The 22147-nt window shown below is 48.7% G+C and overlaps 1 protein-coding gene across 4 annotated transcripts in view; it reads right to left on the minus strand.

The window, feature by feature from the left end:
* The window catches only part of Adarb1 (adenosine deaminase RNA specific B1), a 135605-nt gene extending 118831 nt beyond the window's left edge, over window positions 1–16774 (minus strand). For all 4 annotated transcript variants that reach the window (XM_045148824.1, XM_045148828.1, XM_045148827.1 and 1 more), the window contains exon 1: window positions 16722–16774. The gene's annotated coding sequence lies outside the window, so the exon portion shown is untranslated. The remainder of the gene's footprint in view (window positions 1–16721) is intronic.
* Window positions 16775–22147: the final 5373 nt, after the last annotated feature.

A 22147-nucleotide genomic window follows, 5' to 3' on the forward strand; every position in this document is an offset into this window, starting at 1 on the left:
ACTGTGTGCGGCTGCCACAGCCCAGGCCAGCCTCACTACCCCGGAGGCGCTGTCTGTTGCCTTCCTCTACCCTACAGTCACTATTTTCCCTTTTAAATAAATAAACAACTTGGGGAAGAGCTACTCTGAGAAGAGGCAAATATCCGATTTCTCCTCAGTATCTGCCACTGCCCTTAGCACCCACACTGGGGGGCCCACACAGCAACTGTGACACCCACTGGCAGTGGCTGCTGGGCCTTCCTCCTTCCTGACTGCCACATCCTTTCATGTGGAAAACTTGTCCCTTCGGCCATGTGTATTTGCTTATCTGTTCGGTTGTTTTTGATCAGTAGGGAGTAATGAACACTTATTTATTCTATGGACTATTCATTTGTTCCCTTGCTTTGGCCACCAGGGGCTCCTCAGGGTTGGCTGCCGGCCCTTCGGAGCATTCTGCCCTTTTCTTCCTGGCACTGGCAGGTGTCCCAGAGTTCACTCTGTTCTGCTGGGAGTCACTGCTTCTGAGCCATCCCAGTGCACCAGTGTGAGAACAGGTCCATCTGTACTGCACCGCACCTAGCTATACATATGTAAATGTTAAAGACCACCCAACCTCCACCCCAATGCCACCTTCCAGCCCCTCTTGTCCTCACCTGAAGTCTATGGGGGGAGGGGCGACCTAGCTTTGGTTATTCACGGCAGGCGGCCATGCTCATGTTCAATATCACGCACTCATTACGCATCCGCCCACACTTAGCCCTTGACCTTTGGGAAACAACCTTCCTACTACAAAACAGCACCTCATCTGGTCCTCCTATCCTCAGCCTGGTGGAATCAAGGCGATCCGTTTTTTAGCCAGCTGCTTGGCTTGTCTCTGCGTAACGTTTTACTCTACAGTGTGACACGTGCCGTCTCTGTTTGTACTCGGCTTGGCTCGGGTCACCCCACATCTCAGCTGCTGAGAATCGTCTCCAGTCTAGACGCGTGAGGTATCTGTGGCTTCACTAAAGATGAGCTTCAGCAGTGCACTGGCCCCAGCCGCCCTGCCTGCTCCTTCCCTGGCCCGCGCCACAGCCCAGTGACTGCGCTCCTCTTCTCCCGTTCTCCTTATACAAGCTTCGGCCGGTAAGTGTTCCCTCACGAGAGCAGCACGTCAGACATTCAGGCCCCACGTGTCCCGGAAATTGCCACGAGGCCTTCCACAGGGATGGCCTTCCTCTAGTCTTCAAGCTCCCCTGCACACTGCTAAGTAGGTCACGCCATATGTGTTTTTCACATTACTGGAGGTGTCTCTCTAGAAGGGGAAATGCTCGGTCAAAGGTAAGCACCCATGTGTTTTGTAGGCAGAATGTGGTTTTATTATGCACAACCATGCTTCATTGATTTCCTCTTCTGATGGGTGAGGAAAAAAAATACTGGCATCGAGTGACTCTGCGGAAGGCCTGACATAAGACTGCCATCTTAAGAAACCCACACAGCTTCTGCTCGGTATCATGGCCAAGTTGTTTCATCCTGGAAGCGATCAGGGCACGCTGAGCACAGGCTCGGGAGATCAATCGCCCTGAGAGGAATGGCGACACACGACCACTGAAGCGATGCTTCAGTACGTACAAGGGGGCATCGCAGATGCGCTGCACCCACACGGACCAAGGAGCAAACGTCTGCAGCCTGAAGTACAGGTGAACCTTAAAAACGTTTCACGTGAATTATGTCCTGCGCAGCACGCAGATGGTTCATGGCAGGGGAAGGAATGAGGAAAACTGCAGACACTCAGGGGACACTAGGGGCAGGGGACCGCTCACAAGCTCATGCTGGTGACAGTGCCACAGCAGAGACCTCGAGAAAACCGCTGAACTGCGCACCTGTGGGGGTGGAGGGATTACAACTGCTGTTTAAGACAAAGACAAGCAAAATCTTCTGAGTACCTACATCCACCTTTTATGTTCTGCCAGTCTTTCCAGAGCACTAGATGAACTTTCAGACGTAATGTGATCCTATCTGCAATTTGCACGGCTTCCTTGAATGGTCAATAAAACCAGGAAAATATCCGGATCAATTCTTGGATGGGATGTGAAGAGACTCCAGGCATCGCCCTGGTCCTGGCTTCACACACAGCCCGCAGTGCCCAGCGAACTCCAGTGTTCAAAACTGCTGTTAAGGAAAGAGGAAACCCCTTTTGCTCTCGCCAGGGCTTTTAGGAATAAGCAGACCTGAGCTCACAAGCAGGCCCTTCGCGCCCACCCCACACGCAGAGCCGCGCCTGGCCTGCGAGGGAGGCGCTCACGCAGCGGCGTCCTGCAGCGTGTGCAGCCATCGGTTTCTCGTGGAAGCATAACTGCTGCCCTCACACAGTTTCACTAGAGGGATGAAATTAAAGAGCAGACAGCTCTGCTGTGAAATGATCAAATATGCCACTCACTCATTTGCATGTGGGCAAAAATCCACTACTATGTGGCTCCAAGAAACGCAGAGGAAAACCTCCAGAGGAGAAGTTTCCATCTCTATTCCTGGTAGCACTGTGGCACAAGTGCCAAAGGACAGCTGGTGAGCAGACTCCAGACAGGGGTTCTCCTCTGAACACTTCCAAAAACCATCTGAAGCATTGCACAAGGGAAAAAAAAGTTTTCACAGGGTTTCAGCAATCGTAAAATCCAGTTTGAACTCTGTGACCCCAAGTCCCCGTAGCTCTGAAGCCCTCGGCATTTCATCTCTACATCCTGTCCTGTGTCATTAAGACGCTGCAGTCAGGTCCCCAAACCAGCGTCTATCTGTGGCAACAGTTACTCACTGCTCATTGCTTGTGCCATCGCTTTCTTGGAACTGGAGATTTAAACAAAATAATATTACAAGAGGCTCTCTGAAAGATGAGCTAGTTTTTTTTAATGAAAATAAAGTTTCAATGTATTATGAAAGATAATCCCCTTGAGTATTCCACAAAGGAACACTATGTTACAATAGAAGTAACCAATAAAAGCTGGGAGTGGTGGCGCACGCCTTTAATCCCAGCACTGGGGAGGCAAAGGTAGGAAGATCGCCCTGAGTTCGAGGCCACCCTGAGACTACAGAGTGAATTCCAGGTCAGCCTGGGCTAGAGTGAGACCCTACCACGAAAAACAAAAACAAAACAAAACAAAACAAAAAAAGAAGTAACCAATAAAATCAAGTACAAAATGATAAATTCAGGGGCTACAGAGATGGTTTAGCTGTTAAGGCACTTGCCTGAGAAGCCTAAGGACCCAGGTTTAATTCCCTAGTACTCACATAGGCCAGATGCACAAGGTGGCACATGTGTCTAGAATTCATTTGCAGTGGCTGGAGGTCCTGACTTGCCCATTCTCTCTATGTGCCTCTTTCTATCTCAAACAAACAAATAAATAAAGTATTTTAAAAATTAAAATAAGTAAATAAATGACAAATTCAGGCCCAAAACAATCATTTTGCTTGATTTTTATTTTCAGTAGATATTTCCCTGGACAGGAATCAATATGAACTCATTGGGACTAATATCCATGCCTTTGATATGAGTAATATCCATGATGTGATAGGAACAGTCAAGTTACTGCACCTTGAATCATCGCCTGAGTACATCAGTCTCCTGGGACATCAACCTCTACAGACCGACGTCAGGCTGTGTGCACTTGGCCTAGGCTGAGGGACATGTGCACGCTAACACTAAGAGGTCTCCCTCACTCTCATGTGGACTCAGGAATGCATCTGCAATCACCCAGGGTCTTGGGCTCCTCCTTTGTACTTGAGGACACTTGAGTGGTGAGGGCCTTCTCCCTGAGGCAACGGCCAAAATCCCATCTGTCCTTGTGCTGCCAGGATACGCAGAGGTGACAGCCACTGCCACTCTAGAACCCCACAAGACCTCACCTTGATAGAGGAAAGTCTGAGGAAGCAGATGCCTAATACAATCCACCACTGACCAAGGGAAGAGGTTAATGCAGGAGGCTTTGGTGGAGGCAACCACAAAGGACTGATCAGGCACGGGGCCCTCAGGAAACTCAGCACAGTGCCTGATCCCAGGGCCTCTCAAAGTCCGAGAAGTTCCCTGGCACCCTCACATAAATCTCTCTCTTCAAGAGAACCAACTTGACCAAAGAGAACAGCCGCCGTCAGGCTAATGCATGTGGGTGACATGGTAACTAAGCCCCCCCAATAAAGATGTTCACTGTCCATATGCAAAGACATGGGAACCATATGTAACTTTTAGACTTCTTCTCCAGACTGGCTGCTAGTGACCCCATTTCTAGGTACCTGTGAGAAAAGGGGGGCAACTAACACTTAACTGATTCTCAGTCATGATGAACTCCAAATTCAGAACTATTCGGTTCAAGAGGATGGACAGTCTGGTCCCTTAGCACCAAAAAAGTGCAGAATACCCGTCCACTTAGGTCGTGCATTTCCTCAGGGAACCAGACTCCCTCACTTCACCTTCCACAATCCTTCCCGACCCTGCTCATCTTTTAAGACCCCTTTCCCAACATGCCACCTCTTTCAATAGTCACTGACCAGAGAGGGAGGTGACAAGACTTTTCTGCGCCACTTCATGTGGACCTTAGCAGCCAGAACACGAGTCGAAGCGCCAGCTGTTAGCCGGCCTTGCCCGGGAGTTCTGCAGTGATCTCTGCTGGACGATCAGATGATCAGCCCCTGAAGCCCTCACAGAGCATTATTTCTCTCCACTTACAGCAGGCCCCCAGAATGGAACTAAAACTGAGAAGCCACCAGCTCACTGCCCTTGTTTCACATTTAAGGAATCTGCCACAGATTTTGGAGCCAAGAAGGGATTAAAACCACCAGTTCGCAAATTATGGGGCATTCGCATGCTTGCTCTGCTACCAAACAGCTGATAAGCCATACTTTTCTCCAATTTTTAAAATTCCTGTTTAAAGCCTCCACAGTTGAACTAAATATCTTTTTCACTCCATTTGGCTGCTTTTTTTTCTCGACCTCCCAGAGCCCTGGCTTTAGATGTTATTATCACTTAAAAGAATGCATTTCAACTACATGCTGCCCCAAAAGAATCTAAAACAACATGGTTGGAATGGAAATTTTTTTTTTTCAGAAGTGAGCTCCCTGTTTTCGACAGATTAATTTACTATACTTGTACTTTTTGATTTTATAACAATTTCAAATGTTTTGTAAATGTTTCTATTCTACAAAGAAAAGCCAGGAAGTCTTAGAGATAACACAGACATATGGGACATAAATATATGGCTGATTCACCAAGTACAGCAGGACGTGGGGGACAGTGTGTAAGACAGAGAAGCGTACGTGCACAGAGGCAGACAGCTTCCCCGACTCAGGTCCTACCACTTCCCACCACAGAAGAAGTAATGAAAAGACACTCTCTCAATTCAGCAGGGACTTATGAGCGCCCGCCGTCTGCCAAATACTGTTCCAAGTCTACAGAGTAATCAGAGCAAAAGTCTGGCCTTCCGGAGGCTTCCACAGAACTATGTGAAGGAAAGGAATCGAGGGGAGTGCGAAGGATAGCCAAAGGGGAGGCATGGCCCAAAGTGTAAAGTCAATACCCCAATGTTGGGGGCAGGTGGGACGCAGTGGGAGGGGAGCTCTGCTTGGGGCACCTGAGATGAAGCAGGGGCGGGACTTGCCGGAGAATGACAGGAAGTGTCTTTTGTGGGAGGGTCACGAACAGACGGACCAGGAACCAGAGAGAGAGGTTTCCCAGCAGCGATAGTGGATGGAGGCAGTTCATGAAACAGTGACCCCAAGACCAGCACGAGGATCAAATGAGATTAAACTCACTTAACCACGCCTAACACACACTACAAACTCAATAATAGTCAGCTAAGTGACATCCAGCGTTTCCTGGAAGTCACTGGACCGCTCAGCATTCATGTCGATTGATCTGAAAAAACAGGGGCCTTAAGGCCTTCTCCAAAGGACAGGTGTAAGGAGAAACTGACCAAAGTATAAAAACCTCCTTCTTAAAGAGGTTCCAGTTATATTCATTCAAATCATAAAATCAGCTTGTATTTTACAAACAATGTGTGATGTATTTCATAGAATACAGAATCATAAAGATTCTGCACATAATATACTAGTGGATATTCCAGTGAAAATTGTTCATAATAAGATTCTTCAGACACTTCTGGTTCTCTTTTTTAAATTTTTTTTATATTTTTTCTCAATTTTTATTAACATTTTCCACGATTATAAAAAATATCCCATGGTAATACCCTCCCCCCACTTTCCCCTTTGAAATTCCATTCTCCTGGTTCTCTTTTTAAAGATACTTATTTAGAGCTGAAGAGATGGCTTAGTGGATAAGGCACTTGCCTGTAAAGCCTAAGCACCCAGGTCTGGCTCCCCAATACCCATGTAAAGCCAAATGCACAAGGTGATACATGTGTCTGGAATTCATCTGCAGTGGCTTGAGGCCCTGGTGTGTCCATTCCCTATCTGCCTGCCTGCCTGCCTGTCTCCCTTCCTCCCTCCCCCCCCCTCAAATAAATAAATTTAAAAAACTGTTTATTTTGAGGCAAGCCCAATGGACTGCCTTTTATTTTTTTATGTGAGAGTAAAAGAGAGAGAATTGGTTAGCCAGAGCCTCCGCCACTGCAACTGAACACCAGATGTGTGCGCCCCCTTGTGTGCATGTGCGACCTTATGTGCATGTGCGCCCCCTTGTGTGCATGTGCGGCCTTGCACGCTTGCGTCACCGTGCATCTGGCTTACAGGGGCCTGTAGAGTCAAACATGGGTCCTTAAGCTTTTTTAACTTTTTATTTATTGTTACTTCACAGAGAGAAAGAGAGGGAGGGAGGGAGAGAATTGGCATGCCAGGGCCTTAGCCACTGCAATTGAGCTCCAGATGCGTGCACCATCTAGTGTACATGTGAGACACTGCGCTTGCCTCACTTTCTTGTGCATCTGTGCATAGGATCTGGAGTCAAACATGGGTCTTTGGGCTTCACAGGCAAGCACATTAACTACTAAGCCATCTCTCCAGACTTTTTGTTTTTGGTTGATTTGTCAAGGTAGGGTTTCACTCTAGCTCAGGCTGACCTAGAATTCATTATGTAGTCTCAGGGGGGCCTTGAACTCACGGTGATCCTCCTACCTCTGCCTCCTGAGTGTAGGCATTAAAGGCATGAGATGCCACGCTTAGCTTACTAGCCTTTTTTTTTAAATTTTTTTTCTGATTTTTATTTATTTATTTATTTATTTATTTGGTGCATCAGGGCCTCTAGCCACTGAAAACGAACTCCAGATGCATGTGCCACCATATGCACCTGGCTTACATGGGACCTGGAGAATCGAACCTGGGTCCTTAGACTCTGCAGGCAAGCACCTTAACTGCTAAGCCACATCTCCAGCCCTTGCTAGCCTTTTTTTAAAATGTTTTTATTTATTTATTTGAAAGCAGAGAGAGAGAGATGCAAAGAGTCCCTGATTGTTAATATCATCGCCACTCAAAGAGTTCCAACACTTTTTTTCCCTGACATAAAAAAATACATATGTATGACATGTCTGTGTGTGTATGTATGTATGTATGTATGTGTGTGATTGTGTGTGTGTGTGTGTGTATATATATGTATGTATGTATGTATGTATATGCATGTGTACACACTTATACATTGGTTTTTATCCTGGATCCCACCTCAGCGCAAGCCATATAAACTGCAGTTTCTCTTCCCAAGGCTGTTCACAGAGACCCCAGACTCCACCTTTTCTCTGACCTCCTACCATGTCTGACATTGATAAGACCTATTTCAGCAGGGAGAAGTGAAAGTTCTAGACAAAGAAGCCAAGACTGAACAGACAGGCCTTTCTGGGCTCCCATGCAAGCTACTATGGTCATGCCTGTGTCGTGAACATGTGTCAGGCAAAGGGGGGTGATGGATAAGGACAGGGCTCAGAGAATTGAAGACAGCTGAACATGTGGCAGTTTCCAAGAAACCAAAGGGCACACAGCCCAGCACCATATGGCCTGAAGCTTCTGTACTCAGGAGCCTTGCAAACCTGTCTCTGGCTTTTCACGGGCTGTTTGTTTGTGTTTCAAAATGTGCTTTATATTAACTGGTAAATGTGAGTAAAGTGCTTCTCTGAGTTCTGGGATCCACTCTAGCAAATTAAGTTAACCTAGGGAAGGGTTCTGAGAACACCTATCTTGTAGCTGAGAAACTGGTGCCCTCTGGGTAAACAACGCCAGGACGGGACTGGATCAGACATTGCTGGTATCTGCTACAGAGCTGACTGCTTACTTGCACAGAAAAAGCCTGCTACCTTGTGAGGTCACAAAAAGCCTTGTGTTGAGAGGGGACACTAGGAAAAGCTAAGTCTGCCATTTTCCACTCAGTCCCTCCTCTTCCTTGTCTCCTTTACATCTTTTCCCCTTCTCTCAACTCCACTGCTTTGTCCCTGGAATGTAGGAAAACCCCAAGTGCCCCTGTTTAAAATGCCCCGAACCAAGCAGCCCCTGTCCTCTACTCTCACCTCCCGGCCAGCTGGACCACAGTGCAGATCCCTCCACGAAAGGGGACAGCACAGCGCTCCCTCTGCGACTTTTCCACATGGGGCATTCAGGGTGGTCCCCTCAGCGTCTCTTCACAGAGAAGGGGCCCTTGTCTTCGGCTGACATGAGGCCTAGTATCCTCCAATCTTCTCAAACACTATACTCGTGCAGAGGACACACTCCCGTGGACCTCAGCCCCACAGCAGAGATAAAGCAACCTCGAGGTGTAGCACCTGGCTACATTCTTTGCTTAGTCTCCTGCCCAGAAACATTAGCTCAAAGGCAGAAGCCTTCTCTTCCTCCCTGTTCCAGTCCCTGGCACTGTCCTTTGATCCCGCACACTCAGCAGGCTCCCAGCAAGGCCTGCCTGAGAGAGCAAAGCGGAGGAGCTCTGCTCCCGAGGAGGCCCCGCGCCGCACTGCGAAGGCTCCGCGCGGCGGCACGCCACCGCTGGCCCGCTGAGAGCATGGACGTTTCCAACTCCATAACCTGAAAGGTCAGACAGCCACAAACAACCCAAAACTCACGCAGGGAAGGCATGTCACCAGTCTAACAAGCAGCTTTGTTACCTGAGCAGCTGCCCTAAGGAACAGCAGCATAAGTAATGGCAGCCTCGATGCCGCTCTCCTCCAGGGCAGGAGGTGGGGCACATCCTAAATGCAAAGCTGGCATTTCCTCTATATTGTCCAGATGCCACATTTTCTGGTCCTCTGAGAAGGGCTTGATTTGGTGAATAAGAATGCCAGCTCTCCTTCCACTAAGGACACGTAGAAGCAAGGGAGATGAATGAAGAAAAATTCCACTCGGCACACCTCTCTTTGTGAAGAGGCCCCAGGGCACGTTCAGCTGGTGAGAAGCCATACCCTGAGTCCTAAGCCGTGCTTCCCAGCCAAGGCTGGCATGTCTTCCAAATACTTCTGAGTAAACCCAAGAGTCCCAGGTGCGGAGGCCACCTCCCCCTAGAGACTAGAAGACCCCAATTCTCCAGCACGCACGCTTCTTCCCGGGGCCGCTACGCCTGCAGTTTTCATTACTACTAACCTGAGTGCACACTACACAGCAACCCTGCCTCCCAGCTGCTGCTCCATTAGTATGCTCCCCTTTGAACAAAACTCCCCTAAGGAGTCACCCATGCTAAATGTTCCCAAGTCAGTTTCTTCTGCCCACTACGCCAAAAACCCACCAAGGTCCCTCACTTATGGCCTCTCGTCCAATCCAAGGGGAACTTCTCTAGAACCCTGAGAGTGAGAGGAACTGACCTCGCATGTCCTAGATTCCAGGTCCATCCCTAGGCCAGCCTGCTTTCCTCCTCCAATAAGTTCCTTTTCAATGGCATTCCTTAACGCCCCTCCCCTGCGGACCACCTGCCAAAAGTCCCCATCAGTCCCCACCTCTGCTATGCATCCACGCTCGCTGCCCAACTTACAGTGCTAAATACCAGCTATGCACAAAAGATGCACAGGTTTACAGAACTGGTCCAGCTTCTTCCTGAGCCTGACCTTGAATGTCCATCTCTATCCAAACCTCTCACTGAGATGACTAATCATAAAAACAATAAGCAAAGCAAAAATCTCTTAAATACTGGTAGTCAGGTACTATTTTAGGCTCTCTACATTAGCTCAGGGTATCGACTCAACAACCATGTGAGACACAAGTCACTTTTGTTCTCTCTGACCTATTGGATAAAAAAAACTGAAGTGGGGGACAGTGACCCCACTCTCACTAAGGCCACTATGTCATATGTCTGAGCAAAGTCACCTCTGACGTGCACTTGGGCTTTACTGTCCGTAGCTCAAGGCCAAACCCCCACCCTAAGCACACCAAGACTTCCCACTCATCAGCAGAACCAATATGGTACCAACCCCAAGCTAAAAGTCAGGAGAATCAATTCCAAACAAAATCTTGTAATTACTTTATTTTGCTTAGCCCTCTTTATGAAAGCACAAAAGTGCTGTAATTATTAAAGTCTGTGCTTAAGTCTGAGTTCTGTCAATGGGTGTAAATGAATGCTAAGTGGCAAGAAAGTACTGCTATCCTCTAGTTGGCACATCTTCCTTTGTCAGTAATAGTTAAAAAAAAAAAAAAGAAAGAAAAAACAAAGGTAGGGCTGGAGAGATGGCTCAGCAGTTAAGGTGCTTGCCTGCAAAGCCTAACAACCAGGGTTCCCCCACTACCCACAAAAAGCCAGATGCACAAAGTGACACATGCCCTGGAGGCCCTGGCGTGCCTATCCTCTCTATCTGTCTCTCTTCTCTCTATTTCTCTCTGCTTGCAGATAAATAAATAAAAATATTTAAATTAAAAACAAAAGGTATACTTCACAAACAATGGCATCTGATACGTGCTGAAATACAATCAAGAAACTGATCTTACAGGGCACGGCAGTGCACGCCTTTAATTCCAACACTCAGGAGGCAGAGGTAGAAGGACTGCCATGAGTTCAAGACCAGCCTGGGGCTACAGAGTGAATTCTCGAGCAGTCTGGACTACACAGAGATACTACCTGGAAAAAAAAAAAAAAAAAAAAGAATCTGATTTTGCTACCTTTCTCTCCCCTTGGGTCACCTGACTTCCACCAGAGCCTCCTCACTAGTCTCCCGACGACACCCCTCCTGCAGCAGCAGAGGCGGGAAGAGCTCAGTACAGGGTGAATCTTTTGGTGCCACTTATTGTATGACCTTGGAAACTTACTTCACAGCTTTCTGCTATAACAGAGGACTGGCAGAATAATGCCACCTTTTAGATTTATATGAGTTATATGAATGAATACACATGAAATATCTAGAGCAGCCTGGCATATCACAAGCTCCTAATAACCCACAAGCCAAAGTGAGTCTTTAAAAGATAAACCACATCACATCCTTCCCCATCATGTTCAAAACTCTAAAAGGGAAGAAGGGAGGGAGAAAAGCAGGCAGGCCAGCCTCCTAAGGCCTCCCATCACTCCGGGATTAAAGTCTAAATCCCTCACCACAGCCTCTGTGTTCCAGCAAGAAGCGGCCCTCCCCACCTCACCATCTCGCTCCCTGCCACTCTCCCGCCCTCCCTGGCCGCAATGGCTCCCGGACATTGACAGCGCATGTCCAGGCCTTTACCCTTCTGCCTGGAAGGCTGTGCCAGGCTACAGCCCAGCTCACATCCCTGCACTTTTGGACACTTCTGCTTCCTCCCAGCCGCCCTTTCTCCTTTTGTCCTTCAGAGCATTCGGGTGCTGGGGTCCTGCTTATCATTCTCCTCCGCAGAATGGGTGGACAGGGCTATTCCCATCAGCTTCTCTAGGACAGCACCTGACATCCAGCAGGAAACGTGGGGAATCCAAAGGAACAAAGAAACAAAACCAGGTTTAAAAAACACTGACCTACAGGCTGGAGAGATGGCTTTGCAGTTAAGCACTTGCCTGTGAAGCCTAAGGACCCCAGTTCAAGGCTCAATTCCCCAGGACCCACGTTAGCCAGATGCACAAGGGGCACATGTGTCTGGAGTTCGTTTGCAGTGGCTGGAGGCCCTGGTGCGCCCATTCTCCTCTCTGCCTCTTTCTCTGTCTATTGCTCTCAAAAACATAAATAAATAAAAATGAACAAAAAAGCCCCGACCTAGAGCCAGTAGTTTCCATTCTACCATCCTCCAACACAAATACTAGGCACTTATCTCTAAGCTCCTTTCACCTTTTAAAAAATATTTTATTTCTTTATTTGACAGAGAAAGACAGGAAGAGAGAGAGAGAAAAACAGGCACACCAGGGCCTCCAGCCACTACAAATGAACTCCAGACACATGCACCCCACCCCTTGTGCATCTGGCTAACGTGGGTTCTTTGGCTTTGTAGGCAAATGGCTTAACCACTAAGGCATCTCTTTAGCCCTTCTTTCAACTTTTTAAATCCATCACACCTAAAACCAAAGTTGTAAGCATACTTCTAGAGCACCATATAAAGCACAGAGATGGGGGACTGGAGAGGTGGCTTAGCGGTTAAGGTATTTGCCTGCAAAGCCAAAGGACCCATGTTAGCCAGATGCACAAGGGGGCACATGCGTCTGGAATTTGTTTGCAGTGGTTGGAGGCCTTGGCAGGCCCATTCTCTCTTTCTCTCTCTTCCCTCTTTCTCTGTCAAATAAATAAATAGCTACTCCTTTAACCCCAGCACTCGGGAGGCAGAGGTAGGAGATGACCATGAGTTCAAGGCCACCCTGAGACTACATAGTGAATTCCAGGTCAGCCTGGGCTAGAGTGAAACCCTACCTCGAAAAACCAAAAAAATAAATAAATAAAGATGGGGAAGAACAGCAAGCACTATATCCAACTGCAAAAAAAAAAGGGTTAACAAATTGATATTACTGGTCCTGGCTCCACAGCTGTCGAGCTATGAAGCAAACTGCATGGAAAGCAAAATGAAGACCTCTGCTGGTTTCTGCATTTCCCCCATACAGGCTTCAAACAAGAAGTAAAGCTTGAGAATGACAGGTTGCTTGTGGAACAAGGAAGAAATCTTAATGAACCCAGTGTCATTCATTTTGAAGTAAAATTTTTGCTATTTTCTTTTCCTACTTCACATTCTATAAACATATTAAATAAAAGGTTTTAAGCATTATCACTTCCCTCACACCAAACAGTACACTTGGAAATTCACATCTTAGAAAGCTGACACTAAAAAAAGAAGAGAGCCGGGCGTGGTGGCGCACGCCTTTAATCCCAGCACTCGGTGGGCAGAGGTAGGAGGATCGCCGTGAGTTCGAGGACACCCTGAGACTCCATAGTGAATTCCAGGTCAGCCTGGGCTAGAGTGAGACCCTACCTTGAAAAACCAAAAACAAACAAACAAAACAATTCAAATTTTCCAATACAATGGAACCTCTCTTAGGTTTTGATTTCATAGTAAGTTTTATAATTTTTCTTAAGGCTTTTATAAACTGAAAAATGTATAGCTTCAGTGATTATAATTTCCAAAAGTTACTTTCCAGTTACCTCCTAGCTATTTACACAATATTCTTTTTTTTTAATTTTTAAATTTTTATTAATATTTTCCATGATTATAAAAAAATATCCCATGGTAATTCCCTCCCTCCCCACCCCTACACAATATTCTTTAGGTAAATGTATTTACGTAACTAATTACAGGAATAAAGCCCAGCTCTTAAATAAAACTTACAAACAAGAAATTTTGGTTTAAAAAATCTTGAGTAGGTCTTCTTTGTGTTCATGTATAAATAAAAACACCCACCGTAGCACTGTTAAGGGAAATATTAAAAGCTATTAGTTACTGGGCTGGAGGGATAGCTTAGCGGTTAAGGCGTTTGCTTGCAAAGCCAAAGGACCCAGGTTCGATTCCCCAGGACCCACGTTAGCCAGATGCACAAGGGGGCACACAGGTCTAGAGTTCGTTTGCAGCAGCTGGAGGCCCTGGTGAGTCCATTCTCTCTCCCTCTCTCTCCTTCTTTCTCTGTCAAATAAATAAATATTTTTTTGGGTTTTTTTTCAAGGTGGGGTCTCACTCTAATCCAGGCTGACCTGCAATTCACTATGGAGTCTCAGGGTGGCCTTGAACTCACAGTGATCCTCCTACCTCTGCCTCCTGAGTGCTGGGATTAAAGGCATGCGCCACCACACTCGGCTAAAAAAAAATATTTTTAAGAGCTATTAGTTATTAAAATAGCGAGCCTGGAGGCAGAGGCCCATAATTTCAGGTACTTGGGAGCCTGAAGCTGGAGGATCAAATATCCAAGGCCTACATGTGCTACAGACTGAACTCATAGACAGTTTGTGCTGCTTAGACAATGTCTCAGAGAACAAAACAAAGGGGCCTAGAAATACACCTCAGTTGTAAAGCACTTGCCGAGCATGTGCTAGGCCCTAGGCGGAATCCTCCAGCACTGAAAACAAAACTCTCCATACCAAAACACATCTACAACAGAGTACATGCATATTCTGACCACTGCTGGGACAATGTATCATCGATCAGTGGCGGCAGTAGAAGGGAACTGAGTGATGAGGCATACAGCAGAGTAAGGTTGAGCGAATCTCGGTATCTTCTGAATGTATGATGTGCACTTGTGTTTTCAAACCTCCAAACAAAAGTTTTATGCATATGCAAACATAATTTTAATTTTGTTAATGCTATAAAAGTGATTAAGAAAGCAAACTGTCAGCCAGTTTTTGGATTCTGTTTGTGTTCAGTACTGTCCCTCCAGGGAGAGGGGCTGTCTACATATAAGAAGGCAGAGAGAAGTATTTGTCAAGTGAATTGCTAGTCCTGTTCATTCATTGGACAAAGATAGGTTTAAAAGATTTTCTTTTCCCAGAAATGTAAAGGCAGTCCAAATGCTTTATGACAAGTAAACTCACAATGTGAACTGGCCTGTGAGCCAAGATGCGCTTGTGGATGATGTTATTGCTTGGTAGCTAATCCTCCTGCCTTGGCCTCCCAGCAATGACTGCATGAGCCCGGCGTAAGAGACCTGAGACGCCAGGTTTTCTGTTCTCCACGGCCTCTGCAGAAAGGCCTCCTTTAAAGGCCCTTCCAACTGGCGCTTCAAATTTGATAGAGAGGTAGCTGAATGCGCCGGTTTCAGAAGCTCCTGACATCTCACAGGCATGGACAATGCCTTCCATCCAAAGCCGGTGAGTTCCCTTTCACCCCCGCAGATCAGGAACACAGCACGCAGCTCAGCGTGTCTCAGCCAATATTCCTCAAGCCCCTGTTATGGGTGTCCATGCTGAGGATCTGGCCCCCAGGGGCACCCTGCACCATGGGATCATGACTTCTCTCATCCCAAGAGAAGCCATACTAGCCCACTTTTGCCACTGTTTCCTTCGTCCTTTCCCAGGAATCCTAGCAAGCAAAAAGAGTAGTCTCAGAAAGGATGGTGATCAAGAGACTGCCAGCTTTTAGTGTAGGAACTGCTCTTGCCAACAATAGTTTTTTGAAAATACAGCTTCCTTTAAAAGGGCAGGGGGAAGAACAGGTGAATTTAAGAAACAGAGGGTTATATACATTTTTTTTTAAATTTTCAAAAAAAAATTGTTCGGGAGGCAGAGGTAGGAGGATCGCCATGAGTTCGAGGCCACCCTGAGACTACATAGTGAATTCCAGGTCAGCCTGAGCTGGGGTGAGACCCCAACTTGAAAAACCAAACAAAATGTTATTTGGTCATCTTAATTAAGGCACTGAGAGTTAAGAAACAAGTTTGCTATCAGGCCACTTTTCGTTACACTTCCAGAATGGAACACAAGAATGACTTGCGAAAGAGGGTGTGGGGGGGGGATGAGATGCCTGTATCAGATGTAACAACCCAAACCTGCAATCCAAACCATGAACCGAGTATGGGTCTCCCTGCCCTCCATCAATCCCCAGGGGAACATTTCTGCTCTCCAGCAGGCAAGTCCAGCTCCAGCCACACACACAGGGTCCATGGGCGTCCCCAGCTCCATCGGACACCTTCCCTTGCACACAGCCACCACGCAATGCTCCCCCCCTCGGTTGCTGTCTGCACGAGAGCGTCAAAAGTCACCTCGGGCCCCTTCACTAAGCCCAGATGGGCTCCCAACACCCGCAGGCGCCCGGCACCCGCGGGAACTTCGCCACCCCGCGGACACTGCGCCTTGGGGAGTGGACGCGGACCCTCCGCGGCGCAGCGTCCCTTCCCGGGATCGCAGCAGCGTTCCGCGTGCGGGAGGGATGGATGCAGCATCTCGTCCCCAGGGCGCATCCTCCCTTGTAAACCACGGCGTGGGTGGTGGTGGTGGGGCGGCAGGGGTCCCCAGCACGGGACACACGGTCGCCCCCTGCCCGGGGGACACAAGCCTTCCCTCGATGGCGCGCAGGGTGCCCTCCCCGGGGAGGACGCCGCACGCAGGTCTCCCGTCGGTGGAGAACAGGGTCCGCGCCGCCCCGAGGGGCGCAGCCTCCCGTCCGGGGGGACGCACTGTGCACTCCCCGCGGCAGCTGCGACCCGGGCGCGGCAGTGCGGACGCCCAGGCCCGCCAAGGGGGACGGCGGCGACCGGGGCTCAGCCATGCCCGGGGCGCGCGGCGCAGCCCGCCCGCCCTCCGGCTCACCAGCCGCGCGGGGCATCGGCCCTCGGCAGCCCCGCAGCTCCGCCCGCCCGTCCATCTGGGGACCGGCCTGCGGGGAGGCGCAAGGACGGGTGTCGGTGGCCGGGGGTCCGCGCCCGGGCGGAGCTCCGCGGTCCTCGGCAGCCACCTGCCCGGCGCTTACATAAACGCCCGCCGCCCGCCGCCCGCGCGCCCGGCCGCCCTCACCTCCTCCGCTCGCGCAGCGCCCGCGGGCGGCCGACGTGCGGCCCTGGGTCACGCCGCGGCGGGCTCCGCTGTCCCGCGGCCCCGGCTCAGGCGATCCCGGCCGCCGCCGCCGCCGCCGCCGCCTCGAGCCTCAGCAGCCTCAGCCGCCTCAGCCGCCTCAGCCGCCTCAGCCTCCGCCTCCGCCTCGGCGCCCGCGGCTCCGCCCCCTCGGCTCGTCCCCGCCCCCGCCGCCGCGGCGAGCGCGCGCCCGGGCCAGGACGGGGAGGGGCGGGGCCAAAGCCCGCGCGGGCGCGCGCACGCACGCACGCACGCACGCCGGCGCCGGCTGCGGCTGAGCTGCGGCCCTGGCCCGCGGCGCGGTCGGATGCGCAGGGAGCGGAGAGGCGGACGCGCGTGGAGAGGACGGCGGGGCGGGGGGGAGCCTCGAACCCGCGCGCGGGAGACCCGGTGGGCGGCACCCTCGGCGCCGTGCTGGGGGGACCCGGCCCAGGGAGCCGCGAGCCCTCTCGGAGGACACCACCTGCGGGTGCCCACGACCTGGAAGGGCCACTCTGACCGCCCTAAACCGCGCACCCGCCCACCCCACCCCCAATGCGCTTTTGAAGACTGACTGGGCCAGGGCATGGCACCCCGGGGAGCCAAGATCTAGCCAGGATCAGCCCAGGGCCTCCCTTCTTGTGTCCTCCTGTGGGATGGCTCTGATCACATCCACTTCCCTGGCTGGTGGAGCTGGGCTCTAGTCATTGGGTTGATGTTCTATCCAGGGTTTTTTGTTTGTTGTTTGTTTGTTTGTTTTGTTTTTCGAGGTAAGGCCTCATTCTGGCTCATGCTGACCTGGAATTCACTATGTAGTCTCAGGATGGCCTCCAACTCACAGCGATCCTACCTCTGCCTCGCCAGTGCTGGGATTAAAGGTGTGCACCACCACGCCCGGCTTTTATCCAGGGAATTTTTGAACAGCAGCTGGTTCTGGTCTGGCCCTGGCATTTGGTTCACTGTGACCTCTCACAGCAAAAACGAACTGGTAGCCCCTTCTGCCCCTGGTAGCTGTGGCCAAGAGCTATATTCCACCACTGCTGATCCAGTGGTATGGACAATTCAGGAGGGCACTGTTCCATCCTGTTAAACCATGTCATAGGCTATCCTCTCCTTAGACCTTAGACCATCTTAGAAAGGGGGAGGGAGAGAGAGAGAATGGGTGCTTCCAGCCACTGCAAAAGAACTCCAGATGCATTCATCACCATGGTCCCCTGGCTTACGTGGGTACTGGGGAATCAAACCTGGTTGCTTTGGCTTCACAGGCAAAAGGCTTAACTGCTAAGCCGTCCCTCCACCTTCTTTGGACCGACCATCTTTATCTCAGAGCTGTTCCTGATGTGGAAGAGAGACACATTGAAGGGTGCTAAATCATAGGGGAAGGCAGATTCCAGTCACATCAAACCAAGATGCTGGCTGCTACCAGATGCCATGGGACGCGGGCTACCTACAGGGTCAAGCTTTGTTGACAGGATTCTTTCAGCCACCTCAGGAACAGTGACACCCCCTCTGCCAGGAATACTGCATTCAGAGTCGAGATCAAACACCTGCGTGCTTGAAGGTGGCAGGGTGCTGGCAGCCACGGCAGGTGTGGTCATGTCCTAGCTTATGCCTCCAAGTTTATGCAAGCCACCTCTAGGAATTTGTTCTGTTGTTTGCATCTCTCTTATGTAAACTGTGACGTAAAATGCTACTTGGATGTCCTGGAAAATGTATAGGGTGTTCATATGCTACAATACAGAAACCTAGCCAGTTCCTCCGCCTGCCCCCCCCGTGTAAGTATGTAAGACGAAACTGCTGCAAAGAGAGGGAGTCCACTCTTCCCCTTTATGTCCAAATCCCACACACAGAATCAGAACTCCGGTGCCACAAGATACAGTGCTGCAAATGGCTTCTAAGGATCCCAGGAGACAGACCTCTAACATGCAGGCTCCGCATGCACTAAATGCAGCTTTCAGGCTGGTCTCCGGAGTCCTGAAAGCAGCTTCTAGAAAGGAAAGGTAGGCTCCCAGCCTGTAGACATCAGCAGCTCAGCCTTGCTCCATACTGGGCTTTGGCTTGAAGGAAGTGCTCAGTGCTGGTAGGTATAAAAGCTGCTGTGCCCACTGCAAGGAATGGACAGTGTGTGTCAAAGCCAAGACCGTCAGAGCAGGAAAGGAATCACAGCTTGTGTCCATTTTCTAAGCCCTGCCCTTAGCCACGCAGTGATCCGTGTGGTTCTGTCTTGAGTGACAGAGCTTAGTCCCACGTGTGCTGAGACTGCCAGGGCACAGCCACATATGCTCACGCGGACAGTTTCGTGAGCCTTGTATGGATTTCAACCATTTATCTACCAATGACAAGTTTGTTGTTCTTTTGAGGCCCATTTTGTTGTAGTCCCTGTGTGCGACCAGACACGTACCTTTCTAAGGTACTTTTCTGTCACTGTGACAGAATAACAGAAAAAAAAAGGGGAGTGAGGTCACAGTTCAAGGGGATACAATCGTGGTGGGCAGGCGTGGCAGGCCTCTGCCCTGTGAGCAGGAGCGTGCGGCAGGTACGTGACAGCGGCGGGGCGCACCTCCTGAAGGCCCGACAGCCTCCCAGAACAGCTCTACCCGTTGGGGAACAGGCGTTCTAACATGTGAACCTGTAGGAAATCACTGAACATCTAAGTAAGTCATAAGTGGAAAAAATGTTTATTGCATTGTGTTATTTAATTCTACCCAATTTTCTTGGGAAAGGACACTCTGGGGTATTTTTACTTGTAGTATGCATTATTGATGTGTATCTTAAGTCAGAGCAGTTGGAATTGTAGCTTAGTCCAATGCTTGCCTAGCATGCAAAAGGACCTTAACTTATCCCTAGCACCACTAAAAAGTCAGATAAAACTGGTACCAGGAGGTAATCAGCATATTGTGGTGTGTGTTTACCATGTAATTTTTGGCCTGTATTTTTAAAAGATGAGACCAGAATGGCAAAAGTCAGATGCTGTTAAACCATTCAGTCAACAGCATCATGATAGTGAACACCTTGTATGCAGTTAGCTTAGTTCAGCATACTGCTGTTTTAAAATATATATTTTATTTATGGAGAGAGAGGAGGTGGCAGAGAGACAGAGGGAGGGAGGGAGGGAGAATGGCCATACCAATACCTCTAGCCACTACAGATGAAGTCCAGGCACATGCGTCACCCTGGGCTGATGAAGGAATGCGCTCAGCGACTGGGAGGCCCCCAAGGGCGGAGGAACGAAAAGAAGGAAAGGGAAATCTGTAAGAAACACAGGACAGAATGGAAAGGCCATTGGATTCTTAAGTATAGAAGTCATGGTGACCTTGAAATCAGTATGCTGACCACGAGGGAAGAGCTTCATCTTTCATGTGCCTCATTTTTAAGGCTTTAGTGGTACAGGGTATCAAACCCTGGAGCCCATTAAGAACTCTACCACTGACTCCAAAATCTTGAAAATAACAACAAATAGACTAACTTTCAGAATCTGAAATAAATTGTTGCAGAGCATTTAAAACATCTAAATCCTCTACTAAATGAAGTGCTAACAAGAACACCATACTCAAGTTGGGTGGCCCCAAGAAAATAACTTTAAATTAACTTTTAAAAAATTTACTAGGTAAATTACCACATCAAAAGATGAGAAGGCATCTGTAGAGCACCCCAGTGGTTTCAAGGAAAACAAAAACATTGCAGAAGCCAAGGGTGGCGGAACATACCTGCAACCCCAGCAGTCAGGAGGCCAAGGCCGGAAGATTGCCCTGGCCAGCCTGGACTATATGGTGAGACCCCCATCTCAGAAAATAAAACTGAAATGAAAAGCTTTTGAAGTTAATTCAAAGTGAAGCAGAGACCTTAATTTAAAAGCTGAAATTGCTAGAGGAAATACTTCAAGATGAAGGAATGGGCAGGAAATTTCTAAACAGGGCTTCAACAGCACAGACAGTGTATCCCAGTGGTCCAGTGTCTGCCTAGCATGCCCAAGGCCCTGAGTTTCATTACAGAACCACCACAACACAAAGATGAGAGAATAAATGGGACCATGTAAAGTTAAAGGGTTTCTTCACAGCAAAGGAAACAGCAAAGCACACCAGCCTACATAACGGGTGAATATATTTAACAGCTGTACTTCAAATGTGGTTACGATCGACAATACATAAAGAACTAAAAAATACTAAAACACTGCCAATCAATAAATGGACTAATGAAATGGGCTGTTCTCAAAAGAAGAAACATGCATGGTGTCCATCAACGAGTGAATGGATAGTGAAAATGTGGTCCTTATATACGTAATGGAATTTTTTCAGCTATAAAAAATGAGCTAGGGTGCAGTAGCTCATGCCTTTAATCTTGTCACTGAAGAAGCAGAGGTAGGATTGCTGTGAGTTTGAGGTCAACCTGAGTCTACATAGTGAATTTAGATCAGCTTGGGCTAGAGTGGGACCCTACCTCAGAAAAAAAATTTTTTTTTGCAGGAAACAGTGGATCTAGAAATTATTGAACAAGATGACTCAATCTCAGGAAGACTAATACCACATATTTCTCAAATGTAGAGCCTAGCTTTTAAATGTTCCTGTATATATGGAACTAGAAAGGAGACCCCAAGAGGGGCAAAAGGTGCTGAGGAGAGAGCATTAGAACACATGTAACGTGAAAGTAGAAAGGCATCTACTGGGGTGAAAGCATACAAGGAGGGGACAGAAGATGGAAGAGAAGTAAGAAATCAACAAAAGCAAATTTTGACGGGTGTGGTGGCCATGCTTTTAATCCCAGCACTTGGGAGGCACAGGTAGGAGGATCGCTGAGTTCAAGGCTACCGAAAGTACATAGTGAATTCCAGATCAGCCTAGGCTAGAGTGAGAACCTACCTTGAAAACAATTTATTTTGTTTGAAAATGTCAAGATGAAACCTAATACTTTGCATGCTAATTAAAAATCTTGGGCTGGAAAGATGGCTTAGTGGTTAAGGCATTTGCCTGCAAAGCCAAAGGACTCTGGTTCTATTCTCCAGGTCCCACGTAAGCCAGATGCACAAGGGGCCGCAAGCATCTGGAGTTTGTGTGCAGTGGCTGGGGGCCCTAGCATGCCCATTCTCTCTCTCTTTCTGTCTCCCTCCCCCGCCATATTTCTCTCAAATAAATAAATAAAAATATTTTTTAAACTCTTTAAAGAAGGTTTTGATAAAGCCTATATAATCTAGGACATATAACATTTATATTTAGAAAACCACTTTAAAAGTAAAGATAGCCAGTATGAGATGGTACATGCCTTTAATCCCAGTACTCAGGTGGCAGAGGTAGGAGGATCACTGTGAGTTTGAGGACAGTCTGAGATTACATAGAGAATTCCAGGTCAGCCTGGGCTAGAGCGAGTCCCTAGAAAAATAAAACAAAAAAAGTACA

The sequence above is a fragment of the Jaculus jaculus genome, chromosome 5 (assembly GCF_020740685.1).
Source record: "Jaculus jaculus isolate mJacJac1 chromosome 5, mJacJac1.mat.Y.cur, whole genome shotgun sequence".
Taxonomy (NCBI): Eukaryota; Metazoa; Chordata; class Mammalia; order Rodentia; family Dipodidae; genus Jaculus; species Jaculus jaculus.